The 24051-nt window shown below is 43.6% G+C and overlaps 1 protein-coding gene and 1 non-coding gene across 23 annotated transcripts in view; one reads left to right on the top strand and one right to left on the bottom strand.

Annotated features, from left to right (window-relative positions):
- Positions 1-24051, top strand: part of LOC109422898 (disintegrin and metalloproteinase domain-containing protein unc-71) — a 1549374-nt gene that overhangs the window by 1416269 nt on the left and 109054 nt on the right. The gene's annotated exons all lie outside the window — the stretch shown is intronic.
- On the bottom strand, positions 5924-5997 carry Trnas-aga (transfer RNA serine (anticodon AGA)). Its single transcript has one exon. It is a non-coding gene; the product is annotated as a tRNA-Ser (tRNA).

The following is a 24051-nucleotide window of genomic DNA, read 5'->3' on the forward strand; positions in this document are numbered from 1 at the left end:
GCCAGTGTTTCTAGCAGGATCTGACCCCGCTGGTTCGTGAAATGGCTTCCCCATTCCACGGCCCAGGCATTAAAGTCGCCCGCTATTACCACCGGCCTTCGCCCTGTTAGCACGGTCGTTAAGCGGTCCAGCATTTGCGTGAACTGCTCGATCGGCCACCGCGGAGGCGCATAACTGCTACAGAAGAAGACCCCGTTTACTTTGGCGACCACGAAGCCCTCATAGGTAGTAGACACCAACTCCTGAACGGGGTATTCACCCAGTTGGCCCAGGCCCAGTTGCCGTTGCCGGCGGGTACTCGGTATGGGTCCGAAATGATGGCGATATCCGTCTCCCACTCAGAAACCGCCTGACAAAGCAGTTGCTGAGCCGCATCACAGTGGTTCAGGTTCAGCTGCGTTACCTGCACTGTGATTTGTCGTTCACTGCGGCTTTCTTAAAGGCCGGGCACCCTGGACCACCCATCGGATGTCTGTTTTTCGAGGTTTTTCCGGTACAGATCATGCAGATCGGCGGACTCGTGCAGCTTTGGGCCTTATGACCTTCAGCGCCGCATCGCCTACACAGTTTGCGCCTGTCGGGGCCTTTACAGTCCCACGACTTGTGTCCTGGTTCCAGACACCTGAAGCAAACCTCTGGTGGCTCGTGGAATGTCAGGTGACATACACACCAGCCCACCTTTATACTCAATACTTTAACGGACTTTTTAACATCCGCCACAGGTAGCTGAACCAAAGCTATCTGTGTCCCTGCTGGCCCTCTCCGTACCTTAACGGCTGCGGCGGCCACCTGCACATCGCACTGTTGCCGCAGTGCCGTGACGAGCTCTTCCACTTCGGTGATCTCGTCAATGTCTTTGACCTTCAGAGTCGCCTCATGTGTCAGAGCCCTCACCTGCACACCCTCACCAAGGACCTCTTCTGCCAGCCTCTTGTAGGTGGCGCCCTTGTGTTCCTTCTGGCGCTTCAGCTCCAGGATCATCTCGCCCGTACGAGTACGTCTAATACTGCGCACGTCGGCTCCAAGACCCTCAAGCTTGGCGTCGCTTCGCATCGTCTTCAAGACGTCCGAGTACTTACACTGTTCCGTCTTGATGACGATAGCGTCGCCTTTCTCGCGCCTGGCACCTGCCCTCCTACGCCTTGGCTTGGCGTCCTGCACTTCTACCTGCGGATTCACCTTCTTCTTCCTCTTCCGCTCTACCTTTGTCCAAGGAGGGTCCTCTCCTTGGATCGCCCTGCTCAGTGGCTGCTGAGGGTCCACCAATGGTCACAACCCCTTGTTCCCATCGTTCCGGGACGGGCTAGCCTTTTCAGGCCCACCCTTCCCAGCTTTCCGGGAACCCTGGCTGGGGTCCGACTTGCCGGCATTACCACCGGCTTTCGGGGTTATTATACGCCTGGCCTTGCGGGCGTCGCCAGACAGCTCCTCACCTGACGGCTGCCTTGCCCGCTTCTGCGAATGCTTGTCACGTTTGTCACGAGCATTCGCTTCCACACTCTTCGGACTACCTGCAAAGGCGAAGGCCTCCGTTTGTGTAAACTTCGACGCCTTCTCCTTTGCGGGTTCCGCCGCTGCAGCAGCCAGCAACGCGACCGCGTGCTCCTGCTTGGCCTCATCGACAGACACTCTAAGTCTAAGCAAGGCCGTTTTCAGGTCCATGCTTATATTCGACTTAGTTGTCGCAAAGTCGATGATTTTGCCAAGCTGGTGCTCAGCAACCTCTAATGCGGGCCGTCCTTTTCCTACTTCTTGGCTGATGGCCCTCAGCAACCACGCTCCGTCCATGACCTCCGCCGGCTGGCTTGCCGTGGAGTGGACAGGAGCTCCCACGCTTGAGCTACGTAAGCAGCTTCCAGCACCTGATTCCTCACTTCTCCTTGTCGGAGACCTCATCAACCCGCTTCTTGCGAAGGGGTTGATCGAACCACTACTTCCAACTATGTTGATATTTTTAGAATTTTTGCTCATAATGTATTCCCACGAGTTGCTTTTTCGCCAAGGAAAGCATCCCATTAAACCCTATCCAATTTCCAACTCCAGATATCTATGAAGTGGGCCAAGTTCTTGGACATATTCTGAGTAGATATCTAATCAACATTTCCTCCCCATCCCCGCTGATCGTAAGGACCTGGCCAGGTGTCGAGAGTTCGTTAAATGAAAGGTTTGTCAAGTCCCAGGCAACTTTTCTGGCGCATTAAACTTCTCTATCGACAGCCACCCCAGGATGTGTACGGTCGGCTATGCTATGCTATGCTATGCTATAATGTATTCCTACGAGTTGCACGAGAAAGAATGTCCACCACGCCAGAGCTCTGCATTAACGCGGTAAGGGACAGCTTACTGTGGGGGGTGCCCAGGTGCCCCACAGGCTCCGTTAAAGATCGAGCATCTTTTTCACCCCCTCGATCACTCATTCCTCGGCACGGGTCGCTTGACACCTTGAATTGGGGTTAGTAGTCCTATTCTTAGCCGGCAACTACGTGGCTGACTCGCAAGCGGGGGGCTGCCCCATGGGAGATGGAACTTGGAGAAGGCGAATGAACCACGAGCTGCATCAGCTGCTGAGAGAACCAATCATCGTCCATACCGCGAAAATCGGGAGGCTACGGTGGGCGGGTCATGTAATCAGGATGTCGGATAGCAACCCGACTAAAATGGTTCTCGAGAGTCATCCGACCGGTACAAGAAGACGTGGAGCGCAGCGAGCTACGTGGATCAACCAAGTGGAGGACGATCTGCGGACCCTACGCAGAGTACGGAACTGGAGACAAACAGCCATGGACCGAGCGGAATGGGGACGGCTACTATGTACAGCAGAGGTCACCCCGGCCTTAGCCTGATCGACTGACTGACTATGCTTTCCAGCTACCGCAGTCCTCACAAAGAGCAGTATTCTCTTTGCACTCAGACTTGAAACGATGACGCTTGGCATTAAGGCGACGTGGACTGGGCAGCTGATGTCAGCTGGGAACGAGGCCGGCTGAGTTCCCATCTAAAACGTTCGAAACGCACACTAAATCTCCAGCAACGCATCTGAATTTCCTGAACCTCCTCAAGCTTTGAAACCTCCTTGGAATCCGTGAAACCCTTCAGGAAGATTATATTGAAATTTCAAAAAAAAAAAAAGGTTCCACTACCAAACCAGTTTCCACTACGGTCCTTATCAATCAAGCAAGTTAAAGGAAATATTGTGTTTTCCATATTTTTATCACACATGCTGTACAATGCACGGCAGTTGTGATGTACACGCTCAAGCTCAGAAGGGAAACAAAACTAAAATTGTGTGTTTACTTTTCACCCTTCTCATTGGTCACACATTTTAGCCTAGCGTCAAACTTGAAAAGAAAGAGGCAATGTTGACTATGAGAAGTGTGGGTGTACGGTGCATTGTTAGAGCCTGTCCGTTAGCTGAAACTTTGCTTATGTATTCTACTTTAGTCATAGTTCACTGCCATGATGATGATCCCAAGTTCGAGTTCTTTCGAGTACAAAACGAAGCAGTTAGCCTCTGGCAACAATAGGACAAAAGTTGGCCAGACTTTCTGAATGAGACATTCAATTATGCATTGAATATGTGTCCCCAAGGAAAACTAAAATGTAACTGGAATCTATGACAAATTGCAAAAGATGTGGAATTAGTTCCAATGGAAAGATTATTTCCAAGAGACAAATTGTTGTCAAATCATTCAATTTTTCAGTTTGAATGTATATACAGAATTGAACGTAATTTTATCAGATGCCAGAAGCAAAAACGTATCAAAATGAATCAATTAAATGGAAGCCTTTCTCTTCCAAGCTATCATTTTTAACAAAATGTTTCATGTTTGCAGAAATTAACTGCCATGTCTTCATCTGATTAATTATATCATAACAATCCTCCTCAACATTTAATGTGACAATCCTAGACGCCATAATTCCCGGAAAATTAACGACTGATGGATATCTCAAACTATATTAATTAAGTCTCACTTTAAAATTGACAAAGTCAACATCCATCCGTTTCCTCGCTGCTCGATCACAAACAATCAGTGACAATGTCGACGAAGCACTACACCGCACCACCGACCGGCGTAGGGACAAAACGCATTGTGTCGGGCGCTACCCCGCCATCCGATGCTAATTGGAAAATTATTCATTTCGCAGTCCTCGTTTAATTAATTTTAATGACGCGAGATAATCATAATTTTCCATAGCTGCGCAGCGGCAACGCAATCGTTCAATCGTATTCGAAGTGCTTCCTCCGAGGCTGCGCCTCTACGACGTCGTCGGCAACGATGAGTTTCATTCAAAAAATGTCCCCTCCATTAATCAACTCCGCCCCGCCCGCCTTTGGAAGATGGGATGGGAGGAGATGCCCTCCTTACCCCGTCGTGCCCCTATTCCGCCTTCTTTCATAATTATCATTTTAATTTACTTCTTCCGAAGAACTGTCGTGGCGTGATTAAAGTTTAACATCGAGAAAAAAAAACGGGTAAATTCATCTCGTTGTCAATTGGCGTGATAGTTAATTAAATTTCCATCGCTCAAAACCGAAACATGATTGCATTTTGTCAATCAAGCATATGTGGTGATACACACCATCAGCATCGATGGTGTTGACACCCATCGCGAGGAAAAAAAATCTCCAAATACGATTACACAATTTGCAACATAACCGATTGCATCGCCCACCGGGAATCATTCAATCTTCATAGAAATATATGAGTGAAATACGCGGATTCATTGGCAAGGAATACAATTTTGTTCGTGATAGATTTTTTTTTCACGAGGAGTGTCGATGGTGGTTTCTCATTGAACATTACTGTTCTACCTCACAGGAATGGAAATGAAAACTTTGAGATATGAGGGCAGCCACACCTCGAATTTTGAAGAGCACAAATCTGAAGATTCAAATGATGATTTGCGGGCCACCAATCGATCAGCTTTTAAGCTCAAACGGTCATTTGAATCTTCGTGTTTGTGCTCTTGAAAAATCGAAAAGTGACTTCTTTACACAGGGAAGTGGAACCATCTCGGCAGGCGTCCTATTTTGGGCACTTTTCTGCTATAACTCAGCCAATTCTGAACCTATTGACACAATTTTTGGAACGCGATGAGATACGTATAGTATCTAGCCGTGTACAAAATTTCAAATCAATTAGTTTGGAATTGCCTGAGTTATAGCGAATAGTGCCCAAAATACCGGCCGCTGCCCAAGTGGTTCGCTACCGTATTCACCGGAATGAAGATGGTTAATGCTGGATGATGCTCATCTGGTTATTTTTCTTTCCAATATCCCAGAAGTCTCTCTGTTTTTCTTATAACAATCATTTTGATATGGTCTTCTCTTAACTGACTTCGAGTCAGCATTGTTCGCAATTGGTAACTGAAGCTGTCTTTGTATCTTATCGTATCCCAGTTTTCGAATGTTCAATGAAAAAAATCTGAATAGGTACTAACAGCTTTATTTTAAATTGTCATTACGCGGATTGGCATACGTTTGAAGCACACATCGGCAGCCTCTTAAGTAGAATCTTCTAGAACTTCTAATCATGGAAGTAATTCCTTCAGCTTGAGATGAGAGAAATCCCTAGTGCAATTTCAAGAGGAATTCCTTGAGGAATTTCAGAGAAAATAACACTATGGTCTTGTACCGTCTTTTCGAACCCTCTAAGCAGAATAACCTCTTCGAATGAGTGTAATCAGTTTCGTACCTTTTAATTCCGCCCTATGGAAGGATAAGCAACATAGGGCGGAATTAAAAGGTACGAAACTGATTACACTCATTCGAACACTATGGTGCCCAATAATATATATCCCTTTACTGGCGTATTACCAGATTTACTGGTATGTCTGAAACTTACTGAAAAAACTTGTAATTAGAAAGCACGAAATGTTGATTATTCACAAATTGAGAGATGAAATGTATGAAAAAAAAATCGCGTTCTGGTGGGATTCGAACCCACGACTCCGTATTCTCTAGACCGGCGCTTTAACCAACTAAGCCACAGAACAAGTAACGATTCTGCGGAATTGAAAGCCAAACTGACTCCGAAACCACACCATGATCACTCCTTTTTCACAAACCCATCTCTCTTTCGGCTTAGATGCCAATCCACAACACACTCGCGTTTTGTGCTCACTAACTACAAGTGAGGGTGAATTATTTTATGATGCCGAGGCTTACTCTCGCACTCCGCATACCTTGCCGCATACCATATTACATATTACAATGACCCAAATCAACTGAAGAAGGACGACGTGATCTTCCCAAATTAGATATCGTCTCTATAATCAAACATAATTCATTAGTTTTGCCTGCATGAACTTGAAAACTAAATCTTACCAACAACGATCTGTTTAGAACGTTTCATTTAAGTGCGCTTCCCGTAGATTAGATGTATAAAGGACTTAGAGTTACAACTACAAATAGGCCAATTTAAGATTAACTAATCATATAAGTATAATATTGTTTTACCATTGAAAGAATTCAAAGAAAAGATATTGCAAAAGAATCACGCTATGGAGTCGACAACTATGATGTTTATTTCTTCTACCAACCATGACAGTGAATCAAAATTCAACCATTGCGCAACAATAATGACAATGTCGCAACCTGTATTTGTTGCGACAATCCACCCAATGTGACATAAGTTTGTCCCAAAGGATAAACATCGTACACCACGAGTTTAGAGATTTTTAAGCCTTCATTGCGATTTTTGAACGGTAACTTCGAGTCGGTAAACACTGCAACTCTGCTGAAGATCTATCATCAAACAGTTTCGACTTTGGGTTAGTAATAATTGATTATTCACGAGTTGAAAATTACGCAACAAATTCAGCTTCTGTTTTGTCTGCAAGAAAAATGTTCGAGATCATGTCATTATCTGTTAACAGTAGGAAATCGTCGCACCTTCTTTGTTGCTTGTTTTGTGCCTCTGTTGTCAGACAATTCTCTTCACTGAACTATGATGTTTGTTTCTTGCAACTCATGATCAGTGACAATCTCTCTATTGCTTCACTCAAACGATTGTCACTGGAGAACCATGGGTATGACTACAATCGCCAGCGTTGCCGCAACGAAGGGGCTTGTCGGTACATACCCCTCCCCGTAAACCTAGTTGTCAATCCGAAGCACTAGGCGTATCCGAGCAAGTTTACTCTTGTCCAAAACATCCAGTACACCTTGATTGGAAGCTGCTCTTTGGATGACCCCTGTGGACGTTTGCACTAACGCCTGTCGTACTCTACCGTCCCACCCAGGGTAGACTTCCGTGATGACTCCTCGGTTACAGCTGGTCTTTCCCATTGACGACTAGCCCTAAGTCTCCAACTTCAATATCTTTCACGTCCTCAAGCCTCGCGTGATGACTGGAAGATATTTTTAGCCATCGGTTCCAAAACTCGTGAGAATAAATCTGGCCAACTCCCAGCAGCTTCAAAGTGTTCAGCGGACATCCAGAAGCAACGGAAGGGATTTGGAACCAGACGAGCTACCCAACAGAAAATGGTTGGGCGTCACAGTCTCGTCGTATTAATTATCTAACGGCGCCGACATAGTGCCGCTTCAAAGTGAGAGTGAGAGTGCGCGTCCAAAGGATTTTCGTGGATTTGCTGTTGTTGATATTCTTTTTTGCGGCTTCGCACACGCGCACTCTCGCTCTCACGCGGAACTATAACGGCACCCTAAGATTGAAGCGAGCAAAGTCAAAGATCGGATCGAAGTAAGCGAAGTTGGAGTGAACAGTCCGCAATTCTTCAGTCGTTGGCGTTATCTGCCGTTGTTGTGGCCAACTGTACTCGGTATCGTGAAGAAAGTTTGGTGCCTGCAACCAAGGACTATTCATTGCCAAGTGTGGTCCGGCCCCCCACTTGGAGGCTACGTTGAGCTTTGTCGGCATCCATTTCCATTCGGTTTGCTCCATTGAACTCAGGATTTCCCCGACACGGACCGTGATTTGTGAAAACGCCTGTGATCCTTAGGGCGTATCCACGCAAGTACCGTTCTAGAATAGCTCCAACAATAACGACGATGAATCGAAAACTTGTGCTGGTTCTGGATACATCCATGGTCTCTATCAGGCGTACTCTGGCGTACTCCTAGAACGGCCACCTTCATTTCGAATCTAGAGATCGACTTGTATGCCACTTCCTATCTCCAACCGGAAATACGCAACGGAGGCGTATGCTGCCTCGCTAGCATCAACGAACAGATGAAGTTGAATGCTGTCAAGATTTGGTTGCAAAAGCGTGAGAAAATAGCATCGGGGCATGCGAATTTGGACCAGTTGGTTGAAGAGACTCGACCATCGCTGCCACCAGCCTGTGATGTCGTCTGGTATCTATTGATCCCATACCTTACCTTTAGCCCACACGTCTTGCAGCAAGGTTTTACCGTGCACGAAGAAAAACGATAGAACCTGAGGGGGTCGAATAAGCTCATCACCACTCTTGAGATTTCACGTTTGGTGGGAATGTGGTTTTCGGCGAGTACGTACTGCAGGTCCTCTCTCAGGCCTAAAACGTACACAAACACATCTTCGTGAGGAATCCACTGCATGCCCAGCACTGTTTCCGACTACTCTCCCGCTCCATGTCCAAACGTTTTGGCTCGCTTTCCGAATATGCTCATATATTTCGCTTCAATGGATGAGAAGTGCCGCAGTGTAAATCCACCCTTGGAATCATGCTTGGAATACACAAGCTTCATCTCGTTGACTACCGAGATCGCTTCCTGGACGGTCTCAAAGGTAACCAAGTAGTCGTCCACATAGTGTTTGTTCATGACTGCGGCCGCTGCTCACGGATACTCCCCAGAATGTTCCTCGGCTTTGAGATTCTTTATATATTGTGCAGAGGCTGGAGAGCACGTGAAGCAAAATGTTGCGATGTCCAACACGTACACAACAGGCGGATCCACTGGGCTGTCGCGGAACAGGAATCGTTGGGACTGGTTATCGGGAGTGCGTATTCTTTTTTGATGGAACATTTCGATGATGTCCCCACAAACGGCGATGGGGAATTGGCGAACCTGGCTAAGAACCTTTGCAAGAGATGTTAGCAAGTCGGCACCCTTGAGTAACTTGGAGTTGAAGAAAACGTTGCCTACCTTTGCCGCAGCATGCTTTCTCGGGGTAGTAATAGATCCTAGGGATAGGTACCACACCCGTTCGGCATCGACTGAAGTCAATTCGGACAGACTTGCTTTGTGCGCGTACCCCTAATGCACATATTCCACGATTTGTTCTTGCACCCGACGCTCTAGCTCTGGTTTACTTACAAGTTTCCACTCCAGCGTTTCCAAACGACGTACGGCCATGGGGTAGCTGTCAGGAAAACTGGGGTTGTCGGTTCTCCACAATAGTCCGGCTTCATAGCCGGATCGAACCGGCACCCGCCGCTTCGTATCCGTTGGAAGCTTTTGGGCTCGCTTCTCTTCCTCGGATCCCGGATTATTACGTGCCCCTGATACGCCCACATTCTCCAAGGTGAAATAATCACGAAGCTGCTCGTTTAGCTCGCGATCGGCGTCCAAAACTGCACTGACATGGAAGCTAACGATGGCCGTTCGAAACGGTTGACCAGGGATGCAGCCATAGATTATCCAACCCAGCCTACATTTTGCACCGATTGGATCTCTTGGTCCCCCTTCACGCAGATTCAACGGAACACACAACCGTAGATTGTCTAGCCCTATTAAAAACTTGGATTTGACGAGCTCGTAGTATTCTAGTGGATGACCTTGCAGGTGAGGAAAACGTTTCGCCAAATCTCCATGTCTGAACGATTGTGAGGGTAGGACAAGCTAAGTGACCCAGCTTATGCCAGGTGATGCTACCTTTGCCGCAGATCTCAAGCTGTACGCACTGTGATGTGGGTTCTTTTCGCTTCACGTTCCCGGTACACTGAAGAGTTAGGGTTCTAGCTGACCATTGGTCCCAAGCTGCTTCCTAACGGACTCTTCCAGTAGAGCGTAGATAGAACCGACGCGGCCACTTGCAACCCTCTGACGATACGTGACCCGCAGACACTCCGATATTTCCCGGTAGCGGAGAGGTGTGAAGAAGAGTATTGTATTTTTGCCTACATTTTTGAATTCCATACCCATTCCAAGAGCGGCACGGCCACTTGCCGTGACTATTCAGGCATGTGCAACATAATCCCTTCTGCTGAACGCACTCTTGAATTTTGCTACTCGGTGTCCAGTCTGGCCGCACGCTACGCAGAGTTTGCTATTTCGGCACCAACATTTCAAAAAGGCGTAACTGCTTTTGCAACCAATGCCTTCTGATAAAGCTGTGGACCGTATCTCATCCCTCCCGAGCAATCCACTGGCACAAATAGAAAGATAAAATCCTCCTCTTTCGTTTAATGGATGTGAATTGCGTAAGATGAATGATATACGATGCACAGCTCTGTGAGAAGTGATTGGTTGTAAAAGCAGTTACGCCCTTTTGAAATGATGATGCCGATTTTTGGCACTGGTGCCGACGGATGGTCCACCAGATGATGCAGGGGTTCGTTCAGTAGCATGGGTATGAAAGAACCCGATGTCCCTAGATTTCCGCTTATCGCCTCTCGATGTAGCTCCCAGTGTCGGAAGCTCGAATGACACTTCTCTCGCTGGAGTCACTAATCCCAACATGAAATCCGCAAAAGTTTTCAATGTTGCTAGTTGCTTCTTGTTCTTTTAGATAGCCCAATCCAATCGGGGATCCAGGCAACTTTTACACGAGCTTCTGCATCAATATCGGGTTCGAACCTTCTAACTGTTCGGCGGCTTTCAGGTGGTCCACCAGATTCTGCACCGAAAGTCCAAACATTTGAATATTTTTCATTGGTGACCTAATCGAAAGCTCTGGTGTTCCATAAAGTGTGCGCAGGGTATTGGTAACGTGCGGCACATTTGCTAGTAGTAGCAGCCGGCTGCGCACGCACTCCAAGGCGCTACCCTTCAAACACCGCTGCTGGCGAACCAGGATTTCCGCATCCGAGTGGTTCCGAGAGCTTCTCCGCAGGTGGCAGTGGACTGCTCGGAATTGGTGATGAAGATTGGTCAGTCCTCAGGATTTCCTCCGAAGGTAGGAAGATCCTTTCCGAGAACTTGCTGCGCGGCAATTTGAACTTGCGTAAGTGTGTGGAGAGTGCGTGTGGATCGTGACCGCTCCGTATCCCTGGAGCTGGTGGATTTGGATATCGCGGAGAATTCGGCTGGATTGATAGCGCACCGAGATCGGGAAATTGAAGTGTTGAGTGACGGAAGCGTCCAGTGGATCCTGATGGGTTCTGATCCTGATCCTGAACAGACTGCGTATCGTCGTTATTGTCGTCCTTCGTCCTTTCAATCCTCCAACATTCTTCTGCGAACTCTGCAATTTATTCACCTTTTCATGCGAGTCCGGAATCGAACCGCTTTTGCTACTCATCGACGCTGCCTGCCGGATAATGAACTGCGTTTCTCCAGGGACTCCTTGCGGACCTGCATCTGCTTCCGCTTCAGTTCTAGCTCCTCCTGCATCTTTCGATCACGGATGAGACTTTCCTCTTTGGCGAGGCAACGTATTTCTGCCAACTAACGCTCTTTCTCAAATAATTGCCGCTTCTTGATCTACTCCTGCTTTTGAAGCTCCACCTCCATCAACCGCTGTTCTTTCTCGACCAATTTTAGTTCTTCCTCCAATAACTTTGCCCGAACGCTGGAGATTACACTTTTAGGCGGATTAGGAACAACTTTTCCCTTTTTCAAAGGTGCTTTAGAACTCGCCTTCGAACCATTCGATTTACGCTTTTCCTCGATTGGGACGAAGAGGACACCTCCGCTAGACGTTTCCTGTCTGGCCAAACACTATTTGCAGACATACCTGACGATTAATTGCTTCACCTTATCGCCAACTCCAGTGCACCCGAAGCGCTACCACCGCCGGCAGATACCGCACTGGACCATTTCGCTCTCTGCAGCATCGGGCCGATCTTAGTCACAATCGGCAGCGTTGTCGCAACGAAGAGGCTTGTCGGCAATGTTTGAGAAATGGCAAAAATTCACGAACAAAAAATTAAAAAAAAAAAAGTCTCATGATTTTTTTTATGGTTTCTCCTAGTTTCAGGAATTTCTCTGGATTTTTGCTATGATTTCTACAAGAACTCCTCCACAAATTTCACAACAAATCCCCCTCCTAATTCCTCCAGGCATTTCTAATAGAGTTACGCTAAAAAAGAAAGAGTTTCTCAAAATAAAACTCTCCTAGAAGTTCTGTCAGGTTTTAAAATAGTTTTTACAGATGTTTCTCCACGATTCGCTTCACAAATTTCTCCAGAGATTTGTTCAAAATATTCTCAGGGATTGGCTCAGGAGTTCCTTTAGAAGATCATCAAGAAATTTTTCATTGGCATTTCCTCAGGAAATCATCCAAAAACTTTTCGGGAAATTCTTCTGGAAATTCTTTCAGAAGTTCCTACAGGATTCCAGCTGTTCCTCCTGGGATAACTTCAAAAATTTCTCCAAGGATTCCATCAGAAATTTGTACAGAATGTATTTAACAATTGCCTTCAGAGACAACTCTATTCTTTCAGAAATACCTTAAGGAATTGTTTCAAGAATTTCATCAACGACTTCTTCTGAAAGCTCTTCAGGTATGTTTCTAAGAATTTTCAGGAAATTCTCCCAGGAAACGCTGCATGATTGCTCCTAGAGTTTCCAGCTGGAATTCTTCTAGAGATTCCTGCGGGATTTCATCCAGAGATTTTTGCAGGAATTTCTCCAGAGATTCTTGCAAAATTTTTACAGCATTTCCTTCAGACATTTCTTGTGGGATTTTACCGGAAAGTCTCCCACAAATTTCTGAATTACAAGATGCATTCTAGCCCTACCTCTAGCAATACTTAAATTAATTATATAAAAAGTTAATCTTATGATGTCTAAGATGGTTTTTAGTTACTTGAATTCAATATACTACGGAAATTCTATTGCAATTACATTCCTGTGAAGAAAGAAAATGTTGGCTCTTTTAAATAACACACCAACAAAAATCAAATATTTGAATTGCTTGCTTGCAAGAAATATTACATCCCCCAAAAAGTGGATCGACTCGCCACCTATCCATCTGGAAAAATATAAGAATATAATAATTTGAACACTGATTTACATGGCAACCGAACGGTCCCCTCTGCGGCGTATCAATTTCGTATCAATGGAAAATTGGAATTCGCTTCCAATAATGAGAAAAATACGCAAATTGGATGCCCACCGGTGCGGTACGATGGTGCGAAGTCACATACCACTCCACGCCCAACAACATGACAACTGTAACTTTATTAAATTCCCAGTTTGCCAGGAAAAAGTAATAAATGGATGAAAGCGTGATGAAAAGCTATTACTACTTGCAAAAAACTCGTCTTTTTTGGGGGGTGAAAAACTGTGTAATGCTCATATCACCAACATTTGCATTCAACAAGCGGAATAAAAGTATCGTCCATCACATATTCAAAGCGGAGCTTGCACTAATTGAAATTATTCAGTGACCACCCGCAGACACAAATTACCTCATTAAGTTAATGAGTTATGTATGGCAGAGTTTTCGATTCACGAAAAACGAATTAAATGTTTTTAATTTAGGGCATTTATTCTCCACCTGGGCGGTGGGACCTCAACTGTAGTGAAATGTGGTGTCAATCGAGCATCATTCACTTCCAATTCGGTTTTCATATTAGGATGCACAAAATATTGTCTATTTCGGAAATATTGTTCATCGTGATGGAAAATCGTCAGCGCGATCGAATCTTCCACATCTAGATGAATCAACATTTTAATGAGCTTACCACAGATTAAAACTCTCGCCTACACTCAAGCAGCCACCAAATATTGACTCGCCTGCCTGATGGTACCCTACAATCAGCACAGCAAATCGAAACGAATTTCTCTCTTCCAACTCCTCAGTCGTCAACAAACTGCAAGATTCAATCACCGGCGCGCATATAATTAACGAACGAACGCATTGATTAGAATCTTCGTCGCTCTTGTAGTGGATTCCACCATTACAGCTCCGTTCACAAATCCCACTGGTAAACATAGTGAGTAAGCAAATTGAAATTGATTACTAGCTGAATCCGGGAGATGTTCTTCAATGGTATGTCCTCTCCATTGGAGATTACAAGAGCTGTACGCGTTTTCTCCCTTCTATGGTGGTGATGTAAACATCTGCCAAATGGAGAACTCCTTCAGCTTGCCGTTGTTGAAGCAGCTCGTCTCTAATCAACAACCCTACCGACGACGACGAAGTGAGACGGATCGGAGGAAAAGCTATCATCGCCGCCGTCATCGTTCGTCGTCAAAGGGTGTGTTTTCAATTGCGAACACTCTAGCTCTAGTGGAGACGTTTGCCGAAGCAAGGATGAAACCACCCACGAATTGTTCGATAGAAAATACGGAGCGATAATTAAATTACTTCACTGCCTGCGAACGACGAATGAGTAATACCGTGGGATAAGTGGATTCTCAATATTTGAATCCATACGGTGATCTACGGTGAAGTCAGTACACTTTCAATTCAATCTTAGTGAGTTACTCAGACTCAACTAAATTAATGCGTCATGTATCTTCTCAGCTACTACAGTATCCAATTGTTTCTTTATTTGGTTTTCCAAAAGTCTATGCGGTCGATGCTTTCGTAAGTCGCCTTGAGGTCGATGGACATATTATGCGTTGGGTCCTGGTGTTCACGGCATTTCTGGAGGATTTGCGTACGGTGAATATCTGGTCCATCGACGACCAGTCGTCGATGAAGCCGGCTTGATAACTTCCCAAATAACATTTTTAAGACCAATTACTCTTGTAGTGGTTTTGATTACCGTCATAAAACTTAATTTCTTTTATTTTGGTTTTATGATAGTTCTAAGAACCTCTTCTAGCCTACTTGACTAAAAATGTTACTTGGGTTCCCACGAAATCATCCGTCTTAGGTGACATACGACGGAAGATGATCTGGGATAGCACTTTGTAGGAGGCATTCAAAGAGGTAATCACTTGGAAGCTTTCACAATCTAAATCGAAGCCTTTCATGTGAAAGAAACAGATAAGCTCTTCCATCCATTCTTTTGGTAACTGTTCGGTTTCCCAGATCCTGATTATCAACCGGTGCAGGTGGGTGGTCAACTTTTCTGGGCTCATCTTAATGAATTCATTTGCGATATCATCTTTATCAGCTGCTTTGTTGGCTTTGAGCTATTGGATCCCTAACATCCATCAGCATGGTAATTGAATTACTTATGTCCTCTGCTGCCTACGTTCTCCTCGCCATTCAGATGTGAATGTGAAACAAAATGCTGCCTTCGCCTGTCGATCATCTTACGTCCGTCCGTCAGGAGGCTCACAACTTTATCCCTGAACATTTCGACTCGCAGCACGAAGACTTTGTGGGATGCGTTTAACTTCTTGTTGAACTTCCGTGTTTCTTGGGAACGGCGCAGCAGTTCAATTTCCTCTACTGATCTTCTTCCAGGCGGCGTTTTTTTTTCTCGTGGCGGGTTTGCTGTTTCAGTTTCTGTTTGTAACGTTCCACGTTCTGGCGGGTTCCTTGTTGCAGCATTACCACCCGTTCTGTGTTCTTCTCCTCCAAAATCGCTCTGCACGCCTCGTCGAACCATTCGTTTCGTCAACTCCTTTCCACGTACCCAATGGTGTTCTCGCCTGCATCGTTGATGACTCCTTTTACTGTTCTCCAGCAGTCCTCTAGAGGGGTCACATCGAGCTCACTCTCGTCTGGAAACGCTGCCTCGAGGAGACATCCGGTTGATTTAGTCGGTCTTGGTTGTAACGTGGCGGTCATCGGTATCGTACATTGTTGATGACGGAAAGTTTTGGGCGCAGTTTGCTCATCACCAGGTAATAGTCGGTGTCGATGTTATCGTCACGATAGGTCCTGACGTCGATAATGTCGGAGAAGTGACATCCTGACATTCCTCAATTAGAACGTGGTCGATTTGCGATTCCGTCTGCTGTGGTGATCCCTAGGTGTAATGATAAGGGAGACTGTGTTGGAGGAAGGTGCCACGTATGCCCGTATTTTTGAAGGCAGCGAAGTCAATAAGTCATAGGCAGTTTTTGGTCGTCAACTAGTGGGCGCTGAACTTTCTAATCATCGGTCTGAGTTCCTATCCCTGGCTTATCTGAGCGTTTAAATCTCCTATGATGGCCTCGCCGGCGTTCGAGCTACATATAAAATGCGTTTTTGTCATCATAAGTGCTCTCGGAGGGCTGTGCACGTTTATTATGCTGAAGTTGAAAAATCGACCCTTGATTCTCTCAAGCTGCACATAATATTATCGATCGGTCACCAACCGAACACGCACTTTTGCACATTACCCATCACGATAAAAGCTGTTCTCAGCTCGCGTGTGTTGCCGCAGCTCTGGTAGATTATATGACTACCTCTGAACGATCGCACCATGAATCCTGTCCAACATACCTCCTGCAGCGTTACGATGCTGAACACGCGGTCCTTCAATAGATCAGCGAGTATGCGGGTGCTCCAATGGCGTAGGAAGGGGGGTGCGATGGGTGCGGTCCGCACCGGGCCCCCGAAATCAGGGGGCCTCCAAATCAAGGAAGGTTTCTAACACTAGTTTGAATTTAGTTCTTTAAATAGCGCAAGTTTCCTATAAGTATAAGTTCAACACTTCGCAGAACTGCTGATAGGTATGTGGGGGCCGTAGCTGATTACTTGACACATGGTAATTAGCTGGCTAGATGCGAATATCAAAACGGGACATGCCACAAAAGTTCAGCCTATTGGACGCAGTGGCTTAATTTCCCCAACAGGGGAGGAAAAAAAATGTGGGGGCCCTTTCGTGGTTATCATGGGGCACGGATGTCCCCAAAATTACAAGAAGAATGTGTTAGAAATTAAAATTGGATTTTACGAAATTAATTACCGATTTGGAAGTAAAATTTATGAGCATGGTGAAATCGTCCCTGATATCCTGATAACAGGACCAAATATAGTTGTTGACTTAGCTTAAGGTAGCAGCTAAAATTCAGGGGCTGCATTTATGAAAAATATGAGCTAAACACATACCAAATCAAAACCGTAATAACAGTATTTTGTCTTTTTTTTTTGCTTTCGTATTAAAAAAAAGTTCAATCAACGTATTCCAACAATTTCATTTCGGGCAAGGTAAATACTTATATACCTTGCCTTCGGAAATATGTATAACGATTTATCTAGCAGTTACTTCAAAGACTTTTACAAAAATTCCTCTAAGATTTACTTCAGAACTTTTTTCATGGATTGCTTTAGAAATTCTTCTAAGCATTGATTTTAGAAAACATGAATTGATTCCTTCAGGAACACCACCAAGAATTTCTTCAGGATTTGTTTCCAAAATGTATCAAGAAATCTGTCAAAAATTCCTTCAAGGATTATTTTACCTTACAAATTCTTTCAAGCATTCCCTCAGGAATACTTCTTCGGATCTCTTCATAAAGACCTTCAAGGATTATGCCATGAAGTCCTTCAACGAATCCTTCAGATGAACCTTAAGGAATTTATATGGCTCTTCAATGGATCCTTGTAGAAATTCTTGCAGGAAATTTTGGAGGAAATTTTAAAGGAATCCTCGAAGAATCTTCTAGATAAATTCAAAGATGTATTCGGAAAGAATCATTAGGTTGATTTTGGAAATATCTTTGATAACATTCTTGACGGATTACCACAGTACTATGAAGTAATAGTAGAAGTACTAGATGTTTTATTACGTAAAGGATTCCTGAAGAAATTTTGAAAGCGAAGGGAGTTCTGGAAGAATCAATTATGAAATGCTTAAATTATTTTTCAAAGATAATGGCATGAATCCCAAAGTTATTGATATTGTGTTCGAAATTCCTTTGGTAAAAATATTCAAGATTTTTTTTAGGAACTCGGTTAAAAGTTTCATTGAAAATTCCTACATCTCTTTTGAGAAATTGTTAGGCAATTCTTTTTGAAATTTCTTTAATCAGTTATCGGAAATGCTTCAAAAATGGCTTTGCGAACTTTTTCAGATTATTTTTTCTACGGAAATTTCTTTGAAAATTCTACTCACAACTTCTCGGTGTTTTTTTTTTTTTGAAAATTCCTCTGGTAATTACTTTGGGAATAACTTCAACACTCTTCTTGAAACTTCTTCCGGGAAATTCCCACGGAATTTGATTGGGTAATTCATTTCGCATTTACTTTAGAAATGAATTTGGCGAATTTCCTGTGAGCTACCCCGTGAACATTTTTCATATTACCTTAGGCGGAGTTTTTTTTCGGCAAAACTTTTGGAAATCCTTTTAGCATTTTTTTTTTCAAATTCCTATAAGATTATTTTTGGGATTTTCTTGCACATTTTTTTTTTATTGAAAACCATTTCAGAATTTTCTTTGAAATTTGGTTCGGTAACTCATTTGGAAATATCTGGGCAATAATATTCGAAAATGATGGTGGTTTTTATTTTAAAAATTATCTACGGTATTACTTTTCGAAATACTTTGGGCAATAGCTTCAGAAATGTATCAGGCAACCCCTGCGGGATTCTCTTCAGCATTTTCTTTGGAAGTTTCACCGGCAGTCCCTTTGCTAATATACCTGAAAATTATTTTTGTAATTTTTTCAATAGTTCCTTACAAAGTTCATTCGGCAGATAATTTGAAAATTCTTCAGTCAATTCGTTTGTAAATTGAAGCGGTAATTTTAGAAAATGTCTCCGGTAATTCTCAGAAAATTTGAGGTTTTATGAGATACACTCTTGCGAAAAAAAAAACAAGAAATTACAATGGAACGGCTGAAGATGTTTTTTTTATATAACTTTATTATCGAGAGCCGAAAGCCGAAGAAAATCTTAAAAGAATTATCTAAGAAAAATGTTTGAATGAATACCAGTAGAATTTCTTTGGGGAATTTCTGTGAGAATTGCAAGATTTCTTCCATTTTTTCTTAAATTTAAATCTGTTGAATCCTTGAAGAAATGGCAAGAGAATTTATTGGATGAACTATTAAAGAAACCTTTGCAAATACTCCTGAAGGAAGTTTGGGAGGAATTTGTAAAGGCCTCTTTGAAAGAATTCCTTTAGAATTTTGAATAAAACCTTGGTAGAATTCCTAAAGCAATCCTTGGAAAAAGCCCAAAAGTAATCCTCTGAAAAGCTCTTGGAGAAATTATCGAATAAATTAAGCAAGGAATGCTTTATTTGATTGGTGATACCTTCGCAGAGGTTCCTACCAATATATTTGATGAAATTCTTAAAGTTTTTTTTTTGAAGAAATATTTAAGAAATCTTTGGAAAAATCCCGTATGAATTCTTGAAGGGATTTCTGAAGAATTCTCGATGGAAATCCTAAATGAAATCTTAAACTTCCATTAAACACTTAAAAAATGCTTCAAGGCATTCTCAAAGAATTCTTGAAAAAGTGGTAAAACAGTAATCCTTGGAGAAACTTCTGAAGAAATAATTCGATTTTATCTTATCAAATCAGGTACCTGTTCCTTTAGTATTTTCATTCTACTGAAAACAAAGGAATGAAGCGCTTTTTTGGTTTTTGTTAGAAGTAGGTACGAATGATTACAAAAATTACGTAATCAATCGGTGCGGTAATCGCTTTGTTTTCGAATGTTATGAATTTGGGATTGTGTGATTACTAAGGCACGTTGACCCTACTAGGAATCCTTAGAGATTGTTTTAAACAAATTTTCGGAGGAATTTCTGGAGGAATCAATCATATATTCTGAAGAAATTCCTGACTGAGATGCTTGATGGAAACTTAGAATGATTTTTCAAAAGGTTTTACGAAAGAATTTTTAAGTAGTCTTATCAAAAGTCGCAATATATATTTTTAGAAGATCTCCTAGAGGAATTCTAGCGAAAATTCCTGAAGAAATCCTTGGGGAAACTCCTAGAGAAGATGGATATTAAAGAATTCATTGGATGAAATCCAGAAGAATTTTCGGAAGGAATTTCTACCAAAGCTCCTCTAAGAATTTTCTTAGAGGAACTTCTGTAGGGATCCTTGGAGGATTTTTTTTTTAATTTTTCTCCAATGGATTCTTCGGACATTACTTGGAGGATATCTAGGATGAATCTCTTAATAAAATTTTAGAGAAACTCCTTGAAGAATCCTTGCAGTTTTTTTTTTAAGCGTTGCAGTAATTACTGGAGAATTTCCAAAAGATTCCTTGGAAGAAATTCTTAAGAAATCTTCAAATGTTTTGAGGTTATGGCTTTCAATCTTGGACTCAAAAACGGATTGTTAAGTTTGAATTTTTTGAGTTTTTCTTCCAAGACTGAAATCGATAACCTCAAAACATAAAATCAACAGTCGATTCCTCAAGAAAGAAATCTTCAAAGGAACGCCAAGATGAGTAATGCATGCTTCAGGAAATGCCAAGATAAATTCTTGGATAAATCTATGGAGAAATGCTTGACTTCCGTGGAAAATCATTTAGGGATATTTGGAGGATCTCCTGAAAGAAACCATGGAGGAATGTTTGAAGAATTTCTAGAGGCTTCTCTTCCTCTGACGGAATTCCGATGTAATTTCTTGGGCAAATATCTGGTTCCAAAAAAGTCATTGGAACACTTTTGTAGTGGTTTTTCTAGAATTCCTTAAGAATTCTTTGATCTTATAGATAAATCCTCAGAGATATTATTGAATCCCTGATGGACTTTCTGAACTAATGTTTCGAGAAATACTTGATAAAGCCTTTGCTTGAATCTTTCAAAGTACTCTAAAGTACTTTTGAAGACATGCTCGGAGACAACACTGTAAGAATACCTGATGGAATGTTTAGCGAAATACTGAATGACACACTTGCGTTAACCACTTGAAAGATTCTTGAAGACATATTATTATTCAGAAAGGGTTTTTTTTTTAAGAAAACGGTAAAGCAATCTTTGAAGGACTTCCTAAGGGATTACTTGATGAAATTTCTTAATAAATTCGACATTACTCCTAGAGAATAATCTTACGCTCATTGTTGGAACTCCGGGATGTATTTTTGCAGAAATCCCCGAAGAAATTCATAAAAGAATATAGAAAATCATTTTTAACCTTCCGTCAGTCAGTTGGCCACCACCGCCACCATCACGCTACTGCTGAGTTCGAAAGTCAAAATTTTTTTCAACGTTTTGTACAAAATACAAAATACGGCGTGATCATTTGAGAGTTAGAAGGATAGACTTATCATTGTAAAATATGTGCATCTGTAATTTTCATGGGGGCCCACAAATTTGGTTCCGCACCGGGCCCTCAAATTCCTAGCTACGCCACTGGGGTGCTTCCAATGAAGTTGAGAGATCGACAGTTCCACGTACTAAGTTTCCAATCGCAAGCCCTTTTTCTTCACAGGGGGTTGTTGCCGTTGGTCTCAGCTCGTATAACTCTGTTGCTGATTTTCGGTTGCAATGTTTTTTTTACGGCTGGCTTGTAAGGCCGGACACAATCCTTCTACTTTTCGGAGGACCATAGTGTACAGTTGAGCTTAGAGTCCTTCCCTCGCACTCGGACGTCAATCAGCCGCATAAGGATCAGACGCTGTTGTGAGCCGCTCCTTCTGGAGAATAGACGCTCAGGTTTGAGGAAGCAAACCACCTCCTGCCCCCCTGCCCCCCTTCCCTGTCAGCCTACAACCAAAATTCCCACCGAGGTTGGTTACCCGATCTTCCCTAAGAATGCTCGCAGCCCGGCCGGTACCACGCGGAAGTAGGGATTGGAGTTGCTGGGCAGAGGCTAGTGATCTCAATGGGATCTGTATTGCGCGAATAACCCAGCCTTTACCGTAACAAGAGAAGAAACACTTTGTTGTCCTTTCAAACTCTACAGAACATTACATGTGTATATTTAGAAAATTGTTCAAGATTTAGAGCAATGAATGATGTGGACGTTAATCTACAACTCGGATGTGAAAAAGTGGTCGTAAACCGGTGTAAAACAAACGAACGTACAATTAGGACGAAGATTATTTCAATTTTATCTTCTAAAAATGTTCGAGGGAGAGCCTAGCTGATATGCAAATCCACAGAACAATAACCAGCAATCATCACCAGCAAACTGTTTCTAATTAGTATTCAACGATGGTGAACCGATTGAACCAACAATTGCACCCACACTCGCCACGTTGGCCCGTTCCGCTAGAGTAATCACCCAACACCAACCCGCAGAGACAGACCAATTAAGTAATAAATAGTTCCAAACGGGAAAGGAACTCTCTGTACATCGGGCTTAGCACATACCCACAACCCACACCTCACAGACAAAAGTCCGGTAAAAAAGGAGATTCCACTTTCAAGCAACGACTACATACGTACTGATTGAGTAGAAAAGCAAATTATTCTGTCCGGTGACCACCCGCATCCCATGTGATTCCCACAGCTCTTCCGAACGAGCTCTATACTGCATAGAGCGTTGCGAACCCAGATCCGGACCCACACCGGGACCGAGCTGAGCGCTGAAAGCAGGAATAATTAACCCTCCATCAGTCGCATCAAAAAAAGTTACACGAGCGGTCGCGTCGTGTACTCAGTACACGGCATACGCTTTCAATTATGGTTTATATGCTTTACTAGATACAATGTTGGTGTCTTCAGCAAAAATGTCCAACTGGATAATGCGCGTCTGATAATGGACATGTGGAACCGGTCAACACGATCTGGTCCTGTCCCGGGTGTCGGAATGGCCCTCGCGGGAACCTGTTTCGTGGACATTTCAGTTATGGCACCAAAACTAGGCATGCGACGGCTCTATCTTCATGATTTTTCAAATCCATCATCTTAGTAACCATGAAAATGATCAGTGACCTCCCTGGCTAACCCGTGGCCACCGGAATGTGCCCTGGAGGAACCTGTTTCGAGGACATTTTGACCATGACACCAAAACTAGTCATGCGACGGCTCTATCTTCATGATTTTTCATAACCATTATCTTAGTAACCATGAAAATGACCAGTGACCTCCCTGGCTAACCCGTGGCCACCGGAATGTGCCCTGGAGGAACCTGTTTCGAGGACATTTTGACCATGACACCAAAACTAGGCATGCGACGGCTCTATCGTCATGATTTTTCACAACCATTATCTTAGTAACCATGAAAATGACCAATGACATCCCTGGCTAACCCGTGGCCACCGGAATGTGCCCTGGAGGAACCTGTTTCGAGGACATTTTAACCATGAACCCAAAATTAGGCATGCGACGGCTCTATCTTCATGATTTTTTATATCCATCATCTTAGTAATCATGAAAATGACCAGTGACCTCCCTGGCTAACCCGTGGCCTCCGGAATGTGCCCTGGAGGAACCTGTTTCGAGGACATTTTGACCATGACACCAAAACTAGGCATGCGACGGCTCTATCTTCATGATTTTTCATATCCATCATCTTAGTAACCATGAAAATGACCAGTGACCTCCCTGGCTAACCCGTGGCCACCGGAATGTGCCCTGGAGGAACCTGTTTCGAGGACATTTTGACCATGACACCAAAACTAGGCATGCGACGGCTCTATCATCATGATTTTTCATATCCATCATCTTAGTAACCATGAAAATGACCAGTGACCTCCCTGGCCAACCCGTGGCCACCGGAATGTACCCTGGAGGAACCTGTTTCGTGGTCATTTTGGTTTTGACACCAAAACTAGGCATGCGACAGCTCTATCTTCATGATTTTTCATATCCATCATCTTTGTAACCATGAAAATGACCAGTGACCTCCCTGGCTAACCCGTGGCCACCGGAATGTGCCCTGGAGGAACCTGTTTCGAGGACATTTTGACCATGACACCAAAACTAGGCATGCGACGGCTCTATCGTCATGATTTTTCATAACCATTATCTTAGTAACCATGAAAATGACCAATGACATCCCTGGCTAACCCGTGGCCACCGGAATGTGCCCTGGAGGAACCTGTTTCGAGGACATTTTGACCATGACACCAAAACTAGGCATGCGATGGCTCTATCATCATGATTTTTCATATCCATCATCTTAGTAACCATGAAAATGACCTGTGACCTCCCTGGCTAACCCGTGGCCACCGGAATGTGCCCTGGAGGAACCT

The sequence above is a fragment of the Aedes albopictus genome, chromosome 1 (genome assembly GCF_035046485.1).
Source record: "Aedes albopictus strain Foshan chromosome 1, AalbF5, whole genome shotgun sequence".
NCBI lineage: Eukaryota > Metazoa > Arthropoda > Insecta > Diptera > Culicidae > Aedes > Aedes albopictus.